Source organism: Tauraco erythrolophus, chromosome 2, assembly GCF_009769465.1.
Source record: "Tauraco erythrolophus isolate bTauEry1 chromosome 2, bTauEry1.pri, whole genome shotgun sequence".
Taxonomy (NCBI): domain Eukaryota; kingdom Metazoa; phylum Chordata; class Aves; order Musophagiformes; family Musophagidae; genus Tauraco; species Tauraco erythrolophus.
In genome coordinates, this window is record NC_141466.1 from 3,054,830 (window position 1) to 3,071,064 (window position 16,235).

Below are 16,235 nucleotides of genomic sequence, written 5' to 3' on the forward strand. Positions count from 1 at the left end.
ACCGTTTTTGCCGGTTAAAAAAAGGTGAAATTTAATTTACACTAATTACTTAACTACATGAGATGCTCGGCATGAAAATGACTAGGTGCAAATTAAGATTAAATAAGTAAAGGAAAAAAATAAGCAGTGCATTACATTTTTCACATTTAGTGTTCTATTTGTATTTCATTACCAGTCCATCTGCAAGAAGACTTCTCTTAGCAGATTGAAGCGTTTTTTTTCAAGAAAAAAAAAACAAAAATGTACAGTTAGACTGATAAAAACAAAATTTTAGCCTGAATAGATTAAGACGGGAGAGTTTTAATAAAATCTTCTCATTATTGCAGGCTTACTTTCTCTTAGCTCTGGCTACTCTGCGTGCCTTGGATGATCTCCGGTTGTGTTGCTGACACACAACCATTTTGTAGCCTCCCCAAAGCTATTGTGTGTGTGCAAAATGGACCTCGAGCCAGTACTGAACTTTGCATAACACATAACCTGAGCAGGTTCGTGGTCTCAGCTCCTCGTCACAGGAATGGGTTTTTAGTGTGGATTTTGCCTGGTCCCTCTAGTTGTGCTTGTTGCAGTCCTACTGCCCCACAGCCTGTCCCACGGGAACGTGCCTCTGCTTTGGGAAGGGCACATCACAAGTGGTGATGGCTCCGTTGTTTCCCGGGATGAGAAGCGGAAGCTTTTGCACGGTCATGGACAAGGTTAGCTGTGGGGGTGGGTTGCGTGCGCCATCGCTCTTACCGAGGTGAGTTCAACACTGTAGCTGGAAGTGTTCAAGGCCAGGTTGGATGAGGCTTTGGGCAACCTGGTGTAGTGGAGGGTGTCCCTGCCCATGGCAGGGTGGTCGGAACTAGATGATCTTTGAGGTCCCTTCCAACCCAAACCGTTGTGTGATTCTGTGTTTCTTCAGAAGCACCAATACTGACCTGTGAGAATCTAATGAAGTTCAACAAGGCCAAGTGCAAGGTCCTGCACGTGGGTCGGGGCAATCCCAAGCACAAGTACAGGCTGGGCGGAGAATGGACTGAGAGCAGCCCTGAGGAGAAGGACTTAGGGATGTTGGTTGATGAGAAGCTCAACATGAGCCGGCACCGTGCACTGGCAGCCCAGAGAGCCAACCGTGTCCTGGGCTGCATCCAGAGCAGCGTGGGCAGCAGGGCGAGGGAGGGGATTCTGCCCCTCTGCTCTGCTCTCGTGAGACCCCACCTGGAATACTGCGTTCAGCTCTGGGGTCCCCAGCACAAGAAGGACATGGAGCTACTGGAGCGGGTCCAGAGGAGGCCACGAAGATGATCCGAGGGCTGGAGCACCTCTGCTATGGAGACAGGCTGAGAGAGTTGGGGCTGTTCAGCCTGGAGAAGAGAAGGCTCTGGGGTGATCTTATTGCAGCCTTCCAGTACCTAAAGGGGGCTACAGGAAAGCTGGAGAGGGGCTTTTTACAAGGGCGTGTAGTGACAGGACAAGGGGCAATGGCTTTAAACTGAAAGAGGGCAGATTTAGATTGGATATAAGGAAGAAAATTTTCCTCTGAGAGTGGTGAGGCACTGGCACAGGTTGCCCAGAGAAGCTGTGGCTGCCCCATCCCTGGCAGTGTTCAAGGCCAGGTTGGATGAGGCTTTGGGCAACCTGGTGTAGTGGAGGGTGTTCCTGCCCATGGCAGGGGGGTTGGAACTGGATGATCTTTGAGGTCCCTTCCAACCCAAACCATTCTGTGATTCTATGATTCTATGAATACAACACCTTTCTGTGTCTTAGAGAACTTGTTTCACCCTCCAAAAATACACGTGCCGTCTTTCATTACCTCAGCTGACCTTGGCTTTGAACCTTCCCAAACTTTGGGGATGTTTGTAGTGAGACTTTCCGTTGTGAATGGAATTTGTTTTTCTAAGCGCGGCATGAAAGATTTGGTTTATCTGCATGGAGCTTGCTTGCTTGAGCAGTTGCTTTCCCCAGAGCAGCGCTTGTAGATGAAAACCCTTTCTGTTGTGGTCGTGCCAGTTCAATTCTTTCTGCAGCAGGCCTGTTTTGCAGCCTACTGCAGCAAGGTGCTTCAGTGAGAAAGGAAAGTTTTCATTTCCGCTGACGTGTCGTTCTCGTAAATTCAGAATGGTAATGACAATTTTTTATGACCATTTTTTAAAGATACTTTGAAAAGTAGAATAGCACTTGCTGCTTCAGTGTGTATTTTATTTCACCTGACTTTTAATTCACGCGTTTGCGTTTGGAGTTTGAACACTTTGCATCAAAACTGGGAGTGACAGTCGGATGCGTAGAATATACCTTTTAGTTGATGGTGGCATGTTTTACTGTCTGTGGTGTGTGGTCTCACCAGCTCAACAGTGCACAGCTGACTTGATGTATTTACTGTCATTCTTACCTAAGGAAATATGGTCTATTGACTAGCGGGCGAGGCACAGGCTTGATACCCACAGCTTCAATTCCTGCTTCTGCTACACAGTTCATGAGTTTGGGGTGAGGTTCACAACACCTTACACTGATTTTCATGCGAATTGTATTCATGAATGTGAGTTAGGCACAAAAATACCATTGTTGTGCAGTGTTCCACTTCCTTATCTTACAGAGACGCGCTGTAGACAGAATCATAGAATCATGGAATGGTTTGGGTTGGAAGCGACCTCAAAGATCATCTAGTTCCAACCCCCCTGCCATGGGCAGGGACACCCTCCACTACACCAGGTTGCCCAAAGCCTCATCCAACATGGCCTTGAACACTTCCAGGGATGGGGCATCTACAACTTCTCTGGGCAACCTGTGCCAGTGCCTCACCACCCTCAGAGTGAAAAATTTCTTCCTTATATCTAATCTAAATCTGCCCTCTACTATAGAATGGTTGGGTGCTGTATTCTGCTATCAATCCATAGGAGCCAATAGGAGTTTCATGTCAAAACTTACTGCAGGATTTGAACCTTAATTTTATTTTTTTTTTGTTTGCGTGTCTGTTTTTAAGGGACCATTCTCAGAGCGATCAATAGTCGTGCTATTTACTATGAGCACCTCTGCTCATACTATTTGTGCTGTTAAAGATCATACAGGTCATCGCAGAACTCGGGCTACGTGCTGCTTCAGAGTCCTCTTCTGTCTGCTTTACTGAGGCATTAGAGGAGGGCAGCATGCATACACCTGGATCCAGATGTTAAATGCTGTCCAGAAGACGAAAGGGTAAATATTCCTCCCAAACAAATTGGTAAAATTCAAGGAGGAAATTTGTAACGTGAGACATTGTGTTGCGGGTAGCGTTAGAGTGAGTAGCAGGCTTGCAGAGTGGAGAGAAGAGATACTTCTGCTGTTGAGTGGGCGCATGTGGGCAGTGCAGAACGTGACAGTTTTGCTCTGACTTTGTGCATCTTTGCGAAATTTGCTTTTTGAAGGACCTGAGCAATTCAGAGGGTAACTGCCTGAGCAAAGCCTTACTTAAGATAGCTATTGGGAACACTACAAAATGTTTTGGGGTCTGTTGGGCACATCAGCACATCCTAAACCAGCAGAGTGCCCACGGGGATGCTCTGAGCCTCCCCTGCGCCAAACCTGCGGGAAACGTGAATCAGCTCGGCGCCACGGACAGCCCGAAAGCCACCCCGATCTGTGGGAAGTGATACATCTTCTCTGCGTCTGAAGAGAGCATGGTTGCTCTGGTTTTCCTCCTGAGTTGAGATGTTGCGACTGAGCTCTGTCAGTGTCCGTGGTGCCGATAGGAGTGTTCAGGAGACCCGCGATGGGGCCGGTTTGACGCAGTACTCGTAACCTTTACCACGTCCACTCGTTAGTAACGTGCGCTTCTCACTCACGGACGTTTCTGAGAAAATGTTAATCATCATTGCTGCACGCAGAGAGCTCGTAGTCTTTCACAGCTGCGCTCCGGTGGCTTGAGAGTGGGCGATGACTGCGGTGTCTGGCTGTTCCCAGCTGCCTGGGTTGTGGTGGTCGGGCTTGGACCTTACCAGCAAGGGAAGGCAGACCAACAGGGTTTTTTTCCCCCCGTTTGCTAGTTTAAGACTTAAACAGTAAAAAATTAAGTAATTAATGTAATTAAACTTACACTTTCAATACTGCTTGTCTTCTTTTCCTCTCTGTTGCCATCATTCCTCTCCACTACACCAGGTTGCCCAAAGCCTCATCCAACCTGGCCTTCAACACTTTCAGGGATGGGGCATCCACAGCTTCTCTGGGCAACCTGTGCCAGTGCCTCACCACCCTCACAGTGAAAAATTTCTTCCTTGTATCCAATCTAAATCTGCCCTCTTTCAGTTTAAAGCCATTGCCCCTTGTCCTGTCACTACATGCCCTTGTAAAAAGCCCCTCTCCAGCTTTCCTGTAGCCCCTTTAAGTACTGGAAAGCTGCAATAAGATCCCCCCGGAGCCTTCTCTTCTCCAGGCTGAACAGCCCCAACTCTCTCAGCCTGTCTCCATTGCAGAGGTGCTCCAGCCCTCGGATCATCTCCGTGGCCTCCTCTGGACCCACTCCAGCAGCTCCATGTCCTTCTTGTGCTGGGGACTCCAGAGCTGAACGCAGTATTCCAGATGGGAAATGCTGATTGTGATGCTTCTGGTGTACTTGGGAGGATGTCCTACCTGTTCTCAGTCCTTTCTGCTTGTCTTTTCTTCTGCCCAGCAGCTGTTGTTGCTCGAGTGCCTCCTACATGCAGCTGCACCCATCTTGGCCAGTTTGGTGAGCGCATTGCTTAGGAAATGGAGAAAATGCTATGGCAGGTGGAAAATGAAACATGCAGACCCAGTGAAAAGAGAAGCCCATAAGTACCTGCCAGATGTATCTGGTGCTTGCTTAGCAAAACCTCCGAGTGCAACTTTAGTTTCAGGCAGATTCCTAAGTCGTAGTGAAATCTCTGGATCCTACACATGCTCCTGAAGTTAAGTACGTCCTTATATACTTAGTGAACAGGAATGGCTTCTTGAACTGGAGCCAGCGTAGGGAATTTTGGGACTCCTGCTGTTCTGCTTACAGTATTTTGCAGGAGAATTTAAGGCTGTAGAATGACACCAACTGGATCTGCAGAACAATCTGCTCCTGTTCCCGTGAACTCCAAATTATTTTCCTTCTCACATGCAAAGTTGTACCAAGAGCTGCATTTAAAAACCCATCTGTTGTCCATATTATATCAATAGGCATAAAAATTTCAGACTTCTAAAATATTCTGGTTACGTGTTCCATCCTGCTGTCATCTGTCTTTCAACTACGAGCCATGTCTTGTAGTTGCACTTACTTCTAGCTGCTCAAATCTTTTCCCTCCCACCAGCAGATGTAACTCTGAATTGCCTAAACTGCAAAAATGGAAGCAGGATGCTACAAACTGGTAGTGGGAAGAAAGGATCGCTTTCAAAATAAGATGCTTTTCATAGTATAAAATAAATAAGTTGATATAATAGTTTTTTCTTATCAAGTGTCAGAGTAAGTAGTAAATTACTTTAAAAGTTGTTTCTTCATATTTTTCATTGCACAGTACTTGGAGTATCAATGTCTGTCTTTTATATTTGTTTTAATATAATTTCCAACACAAATATGTGATGTGTAACAAAATATAGCAATTTTTCTTATTTTTTTTAATTTTTACAGCAAAATAAGATTATAATTCTGGTGCTGCGAATTATAATTCACTTGCTGCTGATCTCCCTTTTCTGTGTGGCAGTGGCAGTAGCACAGACATATTTCTTGGCACATAGACTGCTTTTCCACGGGGCAGCAGTGAAGTTCATCTGTCTTGTTTATTTTAGTTTTGTTACATTTTGGTAGAACGGGCGATTGTGACAGAACTGGAGAGACGATATCGTATCGTCTCAGGTTTGCAAGGTTTTCTTTGCAACTGTAATGAGTACTCGGGGGGGGGGGGGGTGTATTTACACCTCTTACAGCTTCATGGCTTTTCTCCCACCGTTTTCAAAGCAGTAGCATCTCATTTAGGTCTTCAGGATTTTTCAAATACTGCAGTGCATCCTCCCTGGAAGAGTCCGTGGGAGACACTTAAGAGATGGGAGCTTTGCAACATTATCCCAGTGAGATATAGATCAACAACTCAAACTGGCCAGCAGGTCGAGGGAGGGGATTCTGTCCCTCTGCTCTGCTCTCCTGAGACCCCACCTGGAATACTGCGTTCAGCTCTGGAGTCCCCAGCACAAGGAGGACATGGAGCTGCTGGAGCGGGTCCAGAGGAGGCCACGGAGATGAACAGAGGGCTGGAGCACCTCTGCTATGGAGACAGGCTGGGAGAGTTGGGGCTGTTCAGCCTGGAGAAGAGAAGGCTCCGGGGTGATCTTATTGCAGCCTTCCAGTGCCTAAAGGGGGCCTACAGGAAAGCTGGAGAGGGGCTTTTTACAAAGGCGTGTAGTGATAGGACAAGGGGCAATGGCTTTAAACTGAAAGAGGGCAGATTTAGATTGGATATAAGGAAGAAATTCTTCACTCAGAGGGTGGTGAGGCACTGGCACAGGTTGCCCAGAGAAGTTGTGGCTGCCCCATCCCTGGAAGTGTTCAAGGCCAGGCTGGATGAGGCTTTGGGCAACGTGGTGTAGTGGAGGGTGTCCCTGCCCATGGCAGGGGGGTTGGAACTGGATGATCTTTGAGTTCCCTTCCAACCCAAACCATTCTGTGATTCTATGAAAACGCTTCCAATTTCTTGCTGTGCAGCAGAAATCATGAACCTTAGCTTCCTGTCAGTGCCTGTCTTTTGGATGCAGTCCCTGGCTGTGTTTGGGCTGCTGTGTAAGAGGAGGCAAAGGACTGGCCCTTGAACTGGCAGCCAGGTCGCCCTGGCTAGGTGACATCCTCGCTGCTAAGGCAGCCCTCCAGACAGCAGGCATGTCTCCTGAGGCGGTGGTTGGAGCGGTGCAAAACCAGGCAGAAGGCAAGCTATCGAGCAGCGTACTGCAGTGCTCAAACTTGCTTCCTTTCCCGCTTTTATTTATTTAGTCATACTGGTGCACCTGTAGTTGTGAACTTCAGCTTTCAGCCCAGTTTTGCATCTCTGTACGTCTGTTCTATCTGCAGATTCTGTGCTGTCTTAGCAGTCAACGCGGAACGTTTTTCCCTTAATGTGGATGCCGATCGTCTTGTCTCTTGAGCAAAAGTTAGAATTGAAAGGAACTTCTGGCAACTAAGTAATTCTTAGATGACTACCTCTTTGTTAAATGTCTTTAAAGAAGTTATTAAGGGGAGACAGACACAGGCATGACATTATACATGGCGTGTGATCGCAGTTTTTTTCAATGTAGGAAACGAGGCTACAAAAGATATCTTGGGAGGAACACAGAATTTATTTCTTTGAGAATATTTTCCGGATAGGAAACTGTGTGAAAATGATAGAATGTTGGAATTGTGTGATCCAAGTGATTTTTTATGATGATAACTATTATTTTCCCTGTGGTAATTTCTAAAGGCTTTTACGAAGATGTAGGCTTGTCTTTACATCTTCAGACACACTGAATTTACAATGTAAATATCTGGTAGATGAAGAGGCAAAAGAAATGTTGTCGCAGGGCTCAAAGACGGAGACAGATCGTGAGATGCCCTCCATGGTCAGATACGGAGTCTGTGGCAGCCAAGATCTCCATCTGTTTCTCAAGTGCTCTGAGTTGGTAGCACTCCCAGCACCAGACGTCGCTTAGCAGCACAGAGGTCAACCTTGCGATACTGTGTGAGCCCTCAGCTCCGTGTTAAACCTTCAGCAGACCTTTTTCCAGTGAAGCTTTTGACTTTTAAAAGAACTTCAAGTTTATTACATGTATCTTCATGTTGCGATTCAGACCTAAATTTGTTTTATTCTGAAGTTTAAAGGTCCCGTCTGACAGAAAGCACATTGATTTTGGGGAAGATTTATGGAACGTTGTCAGATGCCGCTATTTTAAAAAATGTTTCTGCCTTGCAAAAGGGAATTTCTTGCCTCTTTGTCTAGTAACGTATCCAGAGCACTTGAAAGGAAGTTTTGGAATAAGGAGATTTCTACCCTGGGGGGGTAGTATCCTGTGCTTTCGTTAGGTCATGTCAGGCCATTGTTTGGCTTTTCTTATCATAAAGATCTTGTGTCTTTATTCGTGCTCAGCTGTGGACTTGAGTTTCCTGGAAGAGAGTGAAATAATTAAGAATTAATACTACAAAATCATATGTTCTCTGTTTCTAGCTAGGTTTGTTTAGTTGAAGGCAGTTCTCTGTAGTTATGTATAGTCATAGGTGGTGTAGATACATACCAGTAATAAGTAGTGTCTGGTGTCTGTGGTTCTCAGTATAGCTGAAAAGAAATACGATTATTCTCTATAAGTAGGAGAAAACATAGGCTGAGGGATTCAAGGTCACCCATCAAATGGCTGGTGTGACTGGGATCTCATGTTCCTTGCTGGTTTCACCCCTAACTGCCAGCTGGAGTTCTCAGTGGCTTTGTCTCTGCTAGTGGATTACACAGTGGCAGGGAATGGGAAAGGGCACGTTGAATTTCCTGCTGTAGATGTGGCCGCCGGGGAGGATGGTGAGGCTCGCAGGGTGGTTTATTGGTGGTAGAAGAAGTCATTAAAGTCGGGTGATGAATGTGGTGCCAGAGGAGGGCACGCGGTGTGTTGTAGATTTTAAAACCTACAAAGTGCCGCACAAGGTCACGCAGCCTAAATATGGTGCTGGCGAGAGGAGGCGAGGGAGGAGGACGGGCACTGCCAGCCTCAATCAAGAGCTTGTATTGCCGTGCAGGTGTGTGGTGTGATGGAGGAACACCTTCCTAGTGACTGCTGCTGATGGGATGGCCGAAGCCTCTCTGTCTGGCCTGGGAAATCTGGCTTGGTTCTGGTGTGACAGAGCTGAGACAGTGATACAAGTGATGTGAGCAGTAGCTTCCCTGGTCACAGCCTGGGGTACGCGTGCCTGCTTTGAAAATAAGCAGAATTTCTAGCACTGACAGTGAGAAGCCTTTTTCCAGAACTGAATTTATCGCTGCATAGAAAGAGGCGTGAGAAGGCGAGACTTGTGAAGTCTCGTATGCATGGGACTCTTGCTTTGAAACATGTTATTCCATTTCCTCCTAGTCTTCCTCGGGGAAACACTGAATTTGGATTTCCTGTGCATTTTGCCATCAGTTCTTCAGTTGTCACTATCTGTCTCTAGGTTGTGGCCATAGTTTCTGTCTACTTTGTCCTCCTGCCACTCTACTTGCAGGCTGCACCGTGATCCGTAGGTTGTGTGCCAGGCAAAGAGGAAGGCAGAAGCCTTGGTAGATGCCGGGAGCAGAGGAGGGGTGTGGTGGGTGACCCCATAAAACAGATGACAGATGCTCAGGAGCCGGCAGATCTGGCAGCCCACCAGGTTGGCGCAGAAGCCGCCTCCCGCCCAGATCTTGTTTTTCCAACTAAGGACCAACGTGCTCTCATACAAACAAAACCGAATAAATTGCACCTAGGGTATTACAGTCTTGCCAGGGGACAGCTCTGACCGAGAGAAGCTGCAGAAAAAACTCCTGGCAGAGGTTCTACTGAGGCTCCCTTCTCCACGTAAGCGGCAACGCTAGAAAAAGACGAAGCTGCGCAGCCGTGTGAATAAAAGTGCAGAATCTGGAACTCGCCCTTCTGGCTCATCCATCACATACCGTCCTTGTACAGTGCGAGATGAAACGTCCAGCAGCAGCTTGAAGCTGCCCTCAGCAGACTTGCCATTACCTTCTGCTCTGGGTCGTGGCAATCCCAGGCACAAATACAGACTGGGCGGAGAATGGATCGAGAGCAGCCCTGAGGAGAAGGACTTGGGAGTACTGGTGGACGAGAAGCTCAATATGAGCCGGCAATGTGCTCTTGCGGCCCAGAAGGCCAACCGCGTCCTGGGCTGTATCAGGAGGAGCGTAGCCAGCAGGTCGAGGGAGGTGATTCTCCCCCTCTACTCTACCCTCGTGAGACCTCACTTGGAGTATTGCGTCCAGTTCTGGAGTCCCCAACATAAGAAGGACATGGACCAGTTGGAGAGGGTCCAGAGGAGGGCCACGAAGATGATAAGAGGGCTGGAGCACCTTTCCTATGAGGACAGGCTGAAAGAGTTGGGGCTGTTCAGCCTGGAGAAGAGGAGGCTCCGGGGTGACCTTATAGCGGTCTTCCAGTACCTCAAGGGGGCCTACAGGAAAGATGGGGAGAGGCTGTTCAGGAGGGCCAGTTGTGATAGGACAAGGGGTAATGGTTTTAAAATAGAGGGAGGTAGATTCAGATTGGATATTAGGAAAAAATTTTTTACCATGAGAGTTGTAGAACACTGGAACAGGTTGCCCAGAGAGGTGGTGGATGCTCCATCCCTAGAGATGTTCAAGGCCCGGTTGGATGAGGCCCTGAGCAACCTGATCTAGTTGGAGATATCCCTGTTCCTTGCAGGGGGGTTGGACTAGATGACCTTTGAAGGTCCCTTCCAGCCCTAACCATTCTATGATTCTATGATTCTGCCTCCGTGCATGGCCGTAATATCCCAAAAAATAAGATTTTTACCTTCCACTTACCCTTCTGGAGACAGCTCGTCAGAGCAACATGGTACCGCAAACTTATCCTGATTAATGTCAGCTAATTAAATTCATTCTTGAGTATAGTCCTAAGCCAATTTAATTCTGTCTTTCAGAGCCTGCAGAGACGGTTGTGACTCTCAGACGGGTTTCTGTCTCTGATTAGTGGTCAAATCTCTTTGTGCTTTTTTAGACTGACTCTCCGTCTGTGTTTTTCCACGTGTTGCTCACCTGTACCTGTGATGTTAGAGAACAGGGTGGTTTTTGTCATGGGGAAAAAACTTTCATGACTTTTATAGCCCCAGCATCTACTATCACATTTGACAATGTCCTCCGTTTAATGACTTTCATTCTCTGAAATGAAAGTTTCATTACTACTGCTGGAATAGAAATAGAAATTATTGTGAAATGCTCTTGGTGTTAGATTTTGATTTCAGAGTTGGTTTTTCAAAAGTGTTGATCTTTGGAGGGACGGGTATTCAAGTGACCTTCTAACTCTCAGCTTGTATACCAGCCTCCGGATGATCGACCACATCGTGGTCCAAGTGCAACAGCCTCCAGTAATGTTTACTGTCTGTCACTCTCAATGTATTTTGTGATCACTAACATTCATGAAAACGAGAGGCAGAATTAAAAAAAAAACAAAAGTCAAAAAAAGAGAAAGGTCAAAGCAAGTCATAGTGTGGAAAAGAATAATAGGACAAGGGGCAATGGCTTTAAACTGAAAGAGGGCAGATTTAGATTGGATATAAGGAAGAAATTTTTCACTCAGAGGGTGGTGAGGCACTGGCACAGGTTGCCCAGAGAAGTTGTGGCTGCCCCATCCCTGGAAGTGTTTAAGGCCAGGTTGGATGAGGCTTTGGGCAACGTGGTGTAGTGGAGGGTGTCCCTGCCCATGGCAGGGGGGTTGGAACTGGGTGATCTTTGAGGTCCCTTCCAACCCAAACCATTCTATGAATCTGTGATTCTATGACTTGATTAATTAAGTCGTGATGGTGGAGTATATCATGCCAGAGAAAATCTGGTGAGTATTTTTTCATTTTAAAGTCCCTCTATGCAGGTTATGAAAGAAAGTCAAAGAAAAAACATTGTCGTCTGAGGATTTTTATGCATTATTTTTTCTACTGCTCTGGCATGTCCCTTGCTCCTTTTGTGCCGCTTTGTGCCAGGGAGTGCCTGGGATCTGCTCTTTCCAAATCCCCTGATGCCATCGGACAGCAGATCCGTGTGCATCACCGTGGAGCCTCCTGCTGCAGTTTCACTCCTCTTTGCAGCTGCGTTTTCCTTCTCTCCTTCTCTTCCCGCTTCCCCTCCCACTTGTTGATGCGGCTTATTTTTGTTCAGACCTTACAAGCCCAGAACTGAGTTGCTGTTATCAGCAACGTAATTCCTGGTTACTGAAAAACTCCTGCTCTTGTTCCTTCCAGAGTATAGCTGGGGTGTATGGGAAGCCATGGCTTGGGAAGCAGCTTGTGTTGTCGTTGGGCACTGTGCTCGTTCTGTACGAAGAAGAGGGCTTCAGCCTGTGTGAATGTCAGTCTGACATATTTCACAGGGTTCATCTGCTCATTTTTTGCGTTGCACAGTAGAGTGTACAAGTGCTGTCGTGTCTGTAATGTGGCTTCTGACATCAGAGAGAACTAAATACCAGCTTTCTCAGCCTTTATTGGAAAAATGCTAAAGTTCTGAAACAGAAGGACGTGCTGGGAAAGTAAGACTTGAGACTGTCATTTTTTTCTTAATTCCTTAAATTTATTGAGAGGTTATTCACAGGTATATCTTTTTGAAATGAGAAGCTATAGTTTTTTTAAAATTCGTAATAAAATATACGATCTGGGGAGTTTTTTAGGTTTAATACTTTAGACCCGATTTTAGTAAACAATTCAACGCCTTTATCTAAACAATCTAAACATTTGGTTTAGATACTTTGTAAGTCCTCGTTCATTTTTCAAATGAGTGAATAGTATTTATTGAAGGTGGAGAAAGGATTGCCAAAACCCTTCTAAGTTGTAGAGCACAGCAGTGGTTTTATAGGCACTTTCTAAATACCTGTGTTTGTAAGGCCTCTTCGGCTCCGTTGGTGTGAATATACTGTGTGCATTAATATGAATATTTATAATGTAGAAGATTACATGTTTGCTTCTTCAGTCTTGTACTTTGTCGTAAGAAAGGAGATATTTGGGGTGAGAGAGCAACTTATCTGTAATTTAATATGTATAGATACAATTTTAGGATTGTCTTAAGACCGATAGACTCAGTTTTGAGAAGTGGTGACACACTTATGTGCAAGCAAGTTGGCAGAAAAATTACGTTTCATCTTCCATTAATTTTTCTAACTGTGCCTAATGTTTGTGTTTCCTTAAAACATTACTCGGGAAAATGAAGGTCTTCATTGATTGTTGGGCAACCTGGTGTAGTGGAGGGTTTCTCTGCCCATGGCAGGGGGGTTGGAACTGGATGATCTTTGAGGTCCCTTCCAACCCAAACCATTCTATGATTCTATGGCACTGGAGATTGCCACTGTCTAGCCATAGAAAAAAAAAACAGTTTAGACAAGAACTGTGTGTATTTTCTTACAATTCTTTTTTTATGTAGAGACTGTATTGATTTGTATGTTTAGTTCCCAATCTTTCTCCCACCAAGATTTTAAGTGCTGAGTCCCCAGTGTATTCCTATCAGCACTAGCTATTTCTGTAATTATCAGAACCACGTACCTAAATACCTCCCATTTAATTTCCATTTTCAAATTTTGCAACGGCTTCCATGCTTCTGCCTCACCTGGAAAGACTTTGCCTTCGCCTTAAGGAGGCTCTTCTAGGACTTGCAATTTCTAAGTGTGTTTTGAGGACTTCGGTGTTTCCTTCTCACCGAAGGAAAGGCACCGGGAAGCGTCTGCCATAAAGATCTTTGTGAAAGATCTTGAAAGTTGTCAGGTTCATCAGTAGTCTGGTCCACTCTTAGCAGCTGCTCCTTAGTCCCTCCTGCTCCACCAGAAGTGGTCTGTTTTTCTCCTACATGGTCCCCAAAATCCCTCCATCTCAACTGTAAGCAGAGAGGCAATAAGTGCTGACAGTGGAGCATGACTTGTGGCCTTGGAAATCTGGACCGTGGCGTTGACCTGGCCAAAGGAGAGGCTAAAGACTCGGTGTCGCAATCTGAGCAAAAGCGAATCAAATGCAGAATTACAAACTCATTTCCTACAGGACACTGAACAGCAGGAAGGCAGCGAGAGCTGGTGACAGCTACTAACCCGAATTAGGTTTGAACTGACCCACTAGAGATGAAAGGCTGCATTTCACTTGATTCCACGTGTTGGGATATATTTCTGTTCACGACGTAGCTACTTCGCGGTCATTCTTTGCGATTCATGTGGTGATTTAGGCATTTTGTTTTACAGTATTCATTTTCCAAGAGTACTGTTAACAGAGGCAGCAAGAAAGAAGAAAGGAAAATGTTTAAATAAATGATTCACCTGAAAAGCTCTCCCCGAGGAAGGGGAGCGCTGCTGAAATCCCGGCGATGGAGCCCGGCAGAGCACCGTGCCTTCCACCAGCCAGGGCTGCCTTCGGGTGCTGCGAGCAGCCGCTGCTCCACCGTCCTGCTCCCTACTGCTGGATCCCCTCCTCGGGATCAGCAGCTCACCTCGGTGTCTGGCATTTAACTATGTGTACACTTAAATATATGTCCTCTACTCTGTGCCGATTCTGGGCTTTTTCCTCTTGTTTTGGACCACGGAGCGTGTTCTTCCTGACTTTACAAAGTTTTATGCTTGCTGTTGAAGACCAAATAGATAGTACAGGAGACACTGACTTGCTTAGGTGGCAGCAAATGAAGATGTACATGGTGGTGGTGAACGGCGTGACGTCGTAGTTGGCCAGTGAAGCGTAATAAAGGCAGGAGCCAAGCCACGTTGGAGGTATGAAGAATCAAAGAAGCATTAGAGTGATTTAAGCAATGTAAACTGTGGCTAAAATCTAAAAACATCATTTCTTTAAAATTCTTTGTTATTTACCAGACTTCCCTCCTGGAAACCTCTTACTCTAGGATGAGACGCAGCTTGTAGAGCAGAAAGAAGGTCGGTTTGTGTTTGGGGAGGCTTAGTTTAAAAAGGTTCGACCCCAGCTTTATCTCTGACGTGACTTCTCATCGCTGTGTGCATGTCTGTACGTGTGTGTGTCTGGGTATATTTCTGAGTGTCCTGTAAGTCATTTTATTCACATTTTCAAGACAAAGAGAACCCAATTAATCTGCCTTTTGTATCAATAACTGTGTTTTATGGCTTTATCCACATTCTCACGCACCACAAGATGAGTCAATACAATTAACAAGCAAGAGTTTCTTAATTCTTGTTTCAAGCACTTGTTTACAGGGGTACACAGTCCGAGTGAGTTTTCTTTATTTAACGCTGTAGATTTTTAAGTTGCCTGAACCTACCGTGGTTGGTCAGTGGAACAGCCTCCCCAGGGAAGTGGTCACAGCGCCAAGCCTGTCAGAGTCCAAGAAGTGGCTGGACAACACTCTTACTCATAGGGTTTAGTTTTAGATAGTCCTGGGAGGAGCAGGCAGTTGAACTCGATGATCCTATGGGTCCATTCTGACTTGAGATGTTCTATGATTCTACATTTGTTTCAATCAGTCCTGTTTTTCAATTAGTTTTAGTAGAAAAAACTTCTTCAGCTCTGAAATTGGAAAGCTTGTGTGCTGCCACATATCTTGTCACTGGAGACAACACTGCTAGTACAAGCTCATTTTCCATATCTGTTTGGTATTTGTAGGTATTGTTACCTACAATATATATCACAATATTGAACAGTGATTTTAAATGATTGAATGATCATGAATAAGCTGATTGTAGTCACCAGTAGGAAAGCAATGCTTTTTTAAGACCCCTTGATCTCAAGAGAATAGTTCACGAGGGAGGTCCAATGTTGTGTCTTCTTCTAAACCAGCAATTCTCTATGTTAAAAAAAAAAAAACAAAGGAAAAATAAAAGAAAGATAGATCAGAGGCAAACTGATAATGCACTGGAGAAAGGAATTACGTGCTTGTCAAGGACCTGACAAATGGGAAATCTGAAATTCTGTATCTGTCCACCAGACAGTTAACAGCTTCTACATTAACATTGAAAACTAGTTTTCATTGCTTTGACAGCATGCCTGAAATCTGGTCCGGAGCAGTGGGCCAAGGTGGTTTGGCTACAGCAGGACACTTTTGCTGGCCGTTGTGAACAGCAAAATGTTTTCTGTGTGCCTGGGAAGTGCGTAGACCCTATTAACAGAGAGGAGGAATGTGTGAAAACATAGAAATATTTTAGCAGAGCTTGATGTAAACCTCTGACTATGATGATCTTACTATCTGGGTTTGTCATGTTTTCAGGTGGGACCCTCTTCTGATATGTGATCTACAGCGAGCTACTTTGAGTCGTACGATGACAATGTTATCACTGCCACATCTCTGGGAACCAGTTATTCATAAGTATACGGTATGTGAACGTCTGCATCTTCCATTAACTGCTGCTTGTTGGAACAACACAGAAACAATAACATGAAGGTGTTAAAAATCATTGGAGTAAATGTTAAGCCACATGTACAATCAGTCGCAGGGAGCCGTTCCAGCAGATGTTTATCTGCTCTGTGTGCAGAATAGCGAGCTGTTTTAGCTGCGTGTGTGATCTTGAAAATGTATTTATTTACAGGTATGGGTAGAAACGTTCTACCAGTGTTTCCTTTGGATGAAGTCGTGCTGGTACAGTGATGCTATGTA

General features: G+C 45.5%; 1 protein-coding gene across 7 annotated transcripts in view; it reads left to right on the forward strand.

Annotated features, from left to right (window-relative positions):
- Positions 1-16,235, forward strand: part of HIVEP2 (HIVEP zinc finger 2) — a 163,214-nt gene that overhangs the window by 20,882 nt on the left and 126,097 nt on the right. For 5 of the 7 annotated variants that reach the window (XM_086631204.1, XM_086631202.1, XM_086631207.1 and 2 more), the window contains one exon: positions 15,849-15,954. The exons of the other annotated variants lie outside the window; for them this stretch is intronic. The gene's annotated coding sequence lies outside the window, so the exon portion shown is untranslated. The remainder of the gene's footprint in view (positions 1-15,848; positions 15,955-16,235) is intronic. 7 annotated transcript variants of the gene reach the window in all.